This window comes from Marmota monax, unplaced genomic scaffold, assembly GCF_021218885.2.
Source record: "Marmota monax isolate L192 unplaced genomic scaffold, Marmota_monax_Labrador192_F-V1.1 WCK01_AAM20220418_F8-fsc00123, whole genome shotgun sequence".
Classification (NCBI taxonomy): Eukaryota; Metazoa; Chordata; class Mammalia; order Rodentia; family Sciuridae; genus Marmota; species Marmota monax.
The window spans coordinates 2,088,825-2,094,296 of record NW_026692159.1 but is presented as its reverse complement, the minus strand read 5'-3'; positions in this window follow the sequence as shown (position 1 = coordinate 2,094,296).

The window sequence follows — 5,472 nt, the reverse complement described above, 5'->3', positions numbered from 1 at the left end:
AAAAAGAGTGAAGCAGGTGGCATTGCTATACCAGATCTTAAACTATATTATAGTAACAGAAACAGCATGGTATTGGCACCAAAATAGACCTTTAGACCAATGGTACAGAATAGAGGACACAGAGACTAACCCACATAATTACAGTTATCTTGTATTAGATAAAGGTGCCAAAAATATACATTGGAGATAAGATAGCCTCTTCAACAAATGGTGCTGCGAAAACTGGAAATCCATATGCAACAAAATAAAATTGAACCCCAATCTCTCACCATGCACAAAGCTCAACTCAAAGTGGATCAGGGACCTAGGAATTAAAGCAGAGACACTGCATCTATTAGAAATAAAGTGGGCCCAAAACTCTATCATGTCATATTAGGCCCCAACTTCCTTAACAGGACTCCTATAGCACAAGAATTAATATCAAGAATCAATAAGTGATATGGATATGAACTAAAAAGCTTCTTCTCACCAAAAGAAATAATCAGTGAGGTATATAGAGAGCCTACATCTTGGGAGTAAATTTTCACCACATGCACATCAGATAGATCACTAATCTCTATAGTATATAAAAAACTCAAAAAGCTAAAAAAACAAATAACTCAATCAATATATGGGCCAAGGAACTGAACAGATATGTCTCAGAAGATATACAATCAATCAACAAATATATGAAAATATGCTCAACATCTCTAGCAATTAGAGAAATATAAATTTAAACTCCTCTAAGATTTCATCTCACTCCAGTCAGAATGGCAGCTATTAAGAATATAAACAACAATAAGTGTTGGTGATGATGTAGGGGAAAAGGCACACTCATATATTGCCAGTGGAACTGAAAATTGGTGCACCAATATGGAAAGCATTATGGAGAATCTTTGGAAAAATGGGAATGGAACCACCATTTGACCCAGCTATCCTACTCCTTGGTCTATACCCAAAGGACTCAAAAACAGCATACTACAGGGTCAGAGCCACATCAATGTTTATAGCAGCACAATTTACAATCACTAAACTGTGGAACTAATCTAGATGCCCTTCAATAGATGAATGGATAAAGAAAATATGATACAATGGAGTATTACTTAGCAATAAAAGATAATAAAATCATGGCATTTGCAGGTAAATGGATGGAGTTGGAGAAGATAATTCTAAGTGAAGTTATCCAATCCCCCAAAATCAAATTCTGAATGTTTTCTCTGATATAAGGAGGCTGATTCATAATGTGGTTGGAAGGGGGAGCATGGGAGGAATATATGAACTCTAGATAGGGAAAAGAAGAGGGGGGAAGTAAGGGGGCATGGGGGTAGGAAAGATGATGGATTGAGATGGACATCATTACCCTAAGTACATGTATGAAGATACAAAATGTGTGACTCTACTTTGTGTGCAATCAGATATATGAAAAATTGTGATCTATATGTGTAATATGAATTGTAATGCATTCTGCTGTCATACATAACAAATTATAAAATGAGATATAAACTTGCTGTGAAGCCCTAGTGAAAATTAATGTAGATATACCTACTCCAGAGCTGGTGTCTATCATTGTCTAGAACTGTTGCCATGGTCAGGAAACAAACATTATGGGGAACACTGCAGAGAGAAGATGGATGACTGAGACACCCAATTCTTAAAGTATAAATATAAACTATATTTTCACAAAATGTCTTCAGTTTATAGCATAATTATTGTTGTTTAACATTGTATCATTTTATTCTTTTAAGTTACCTTGTAAGAGAGACTTTTAAAATGAATTTAATTAAAAAAAGTTCCAACCATAAAAAAGATATTCTTTTGACCACTCACTTTACACTAGCAAAATTTTAAAAACTATACCACTCCAATAACCCATCACCCACCCAACATTTTTTTCATTTTCATCATTTGATTATAACTATGCCTAATTTTTATTTAAATATACATTCAGTTTTCATATAATTCTTAGTAATATATAAATATATTGCATCTATGTCACTTTGATTATATTTATTCAATCATATAATATTTATATTTTTTCTTCAGTGAGTTAATTTTTATTTTATTTCTTTTGTTTTATTGCTTAGTCATCAAACTATCTATCAGGAATGACCACTATACTCACACCACAGTGTATATACAAAAGCACAAAAAGCTAATCAGCTGCATTTATTTTCTTGAATTTTTTCCTCTAGTGGCCCTTTTTCCTCCACTTCAAATGTACTGGTTATTCTCCAAGACTGCTACAGAGCTGAAATATTAATATGTCTTTTTATAATCATTCTAGAAAATTATTTCACCCGTTTCCTATATTGGGTCCTATTCCTATCTATTGTACACCTTCCTCTTAGTTTTTGCCTTTATTATTCTTGAAATATCTTCCAGTAATTTGCGGAAATACAATGAATGGGAGATAAATTTTTGAGAATTTCAGTCTTAAAATTCCTATATTTTAATTCTTACCCTTGATGAAAACTTTGGATATTGATATAGAATTATTGTTTGAAAATAATTTCTTAAAATACTGGGGCATTGCTCCTGTCTTCTAGTTTCCTATATTGCCTAAAGGCAATAATGATGTCAAATCATATGTAATTTTTTCCCACCTATGAAAGCTTACAATATCTTCCTTTTATTTTCAGTATTCTAAAATTTTAAAATGAAGGAGAGGTATAGATTTTTTTTCATCCATTTCTAGACCCTAACTGTACCTTTTCAATGAAGACACTTAACATTCCATTGTAATGAAAAAAATATTTGTATTATTTCTCTAATAATTTCTCAGGTTTTGAGATCACGCACTCTGGAATTCACAGTATTTAAAATTCCAGCTGACTTCATTGCGTGCTCCAAATTTTACATCTTTTCATTCCTATTTTTATATATTCCCTTATTCTGAAAACTTTTCATCACTGTGACCCAAAACCCTAAGAACAAGTACAGAAGGCTAAGTTTATTTTGGCTCATGTTTTCATATGTTCTATCCATGGTAAGCCAACTCCATAGCTCTGGGCCCAAGTGAGGCAGAACATCATGTCAGAAGGAAAGTGGGAGAAAAGCTACTTAGCACAGAACAGATAGAGAGAGAGAGAGAGAGAGAGAGAGAGAGAGAGAGAGAGAGAGAGAGAGAGAAGGAGAACAAACACAAGAAGAGCCAGGACAAAATGTATAATCCCCAAGGCATGCCTACATTGACCTACTTCCTCCAGCCACACCCCACATACCTATAGTTACCACCTAGTATTCCATTCAAATCATTATCCCTTTGAATGGATTAATCCACTCATTGGGTTATGACTCTCATAACCTAATCATTTCACCTCCTGCATTAACACAGGAGCCTTTTGGGGGATACCTCATATTTAAACCATAACACAGATTTCCATAATGGCTATACTAATATACTTTCCTACCTAAAGTATGTAAGAGTTTTTTTCTCTTCATCTTCACCAGCATTTGTTATTTTTTGATTTTTTGATAATAGACATTCTGACTGGAATGAGGTGATATCTCACTGTAGTTTTGATTTACATTTCCCTGATGATTAGATGTTGAGTACCTTTTCATACACCTGTTATTCATTTTTATTGAATAGGTCTATATCTAACAAGGAAATTGAATTAAGAGTTATAAACTTTTCCATAAGGAAAAATCCAGGTATTCATGGTTTCATTGATCTCTTCCATCAAATTATTAGCTAAAAAATCATACCAGTTCTATTAAAACTATCTCACAATATTGGAGTGAGGGACTATATCATACCTCATAATAATAAGGTCATCACTAATAGGAAAACAAGATACAAGTATTACAGATCTAATCCTCATCAATATAGATGTAAAAATTCAAAACAATGTTTTAACAAATTAAATTCAACATTGTATAAAAAAGTTAACATTCCATCTGGAATTTATCTCTGAGTGTAAAATTACTGAAACATTCTAAAAACTTATCAATGTAATTTACCACATTAACAAACTATAAAGTATATATATAGTAGAAAATATATGCAAGCTATACATCTGAGAGGGGATTAATGTCCAGATCTTATAAGGAACTCAGGTTAATAGCAAAAGCAAAACAAAACTCTCACAAATAATTCAATAAATATTTGACTAAATTTCTAAATGGACATGTTTCAAAAGAAGAAATAATATGGCCAACAGTTATATTAAAAAGTGTTCCACATCACTGAGTATCAGGAAAATGCAAGTTAAAATCACAATGAGATTCCACCTCACCCCAAATAGAATGGCTATGATGAACAAGACAAAACTTTATAAGTGCGGAAAAGAATATGAAAAAAGAAAAATGTATATACTATTATTGGAAATGTGAATTAGCACACCAATATGGAAAATAGTATGGTGATTCCTCAAAAAACTAAAAAGAGAACTATCATACAATCTAGCAATCCCACTATTGGATATGTATCCAAAGAAAATGAAATTAGCACATTGAAGAAACATCTGCACCCCCATGTCTATTGCAACACTATTGACAATAGCCACGATATTGAACAAACTTAAATTTTCATCAGTGGATGAATGGATAAAGACAACATGGGATATATAAAAAAATGTAGTATTACACAGCCAAAAAGAAGAATTAAATTCTGTCATTTGTATCAATTTGGAGAACCTAGAAGACATTATGTGAAATAAACCAGGCACAGAAAGACAAAGATCACATGATTATGGCATCTAAAAAAGTTGATCTCATAAAAGTTGAGAGTAGAAGGGCAGTTACCAGAGACTGCAGAGAGTAGAGGTTTAGTGGGGATGAGGAAAATATTGGTTAAGGGATATGATGTTACAGTTAGATAAGAAGAATAACTTCTGGTGTTCTACAGTGCAGCAGGGTGAATATAGCTAATAATAATGCAATGAGTATCTCAAAAATATTTTGGAGAGGATTTCTAATGTACAAACCATAAAGAAATTATAAGTTTATGATGATGGATATGCTAATTCCTGGAGTTGATAATTTCCAAATATACATATGAATTAAAACATCACATTGTACTTCATAAATATGTATAAATAATGTAGCGATCAAAAAGTAAAATTAGGGCTGGGGTTGTGGCTCAGTGGTAGAGTGCTTCCCTAGCATGTATGAGACACTGGGCTCTATTCTCAGCACTACAAATAAATAAATAAAATAAAGGTCCATTTACAACTAAATAGTATATTTTTTAAAGTGCAATTAATTAATAAAAAACTAATAAAAATATTCAGCCACAGACAAGTACATTGGCACATGCCTGTAATGCCAGAGGCTCAGGAGGTTGAGGCAGGAGATCCTGAGTACAAAGACAGCCTCAGCAAAAGTGAGGCACTAAGCAATGCAGTGAGACCCTGTCTCTAAGTAAAATACAAAATAGGGCTGGGGATGTGGCTCAGTGGCTAAGTGCCCCTGAGTTCAATCCCTGCTCCCCACAAAAAAAAAACAAACAAACAAACAAACAAACAAACAAAAAAACATTATTCAGCCACC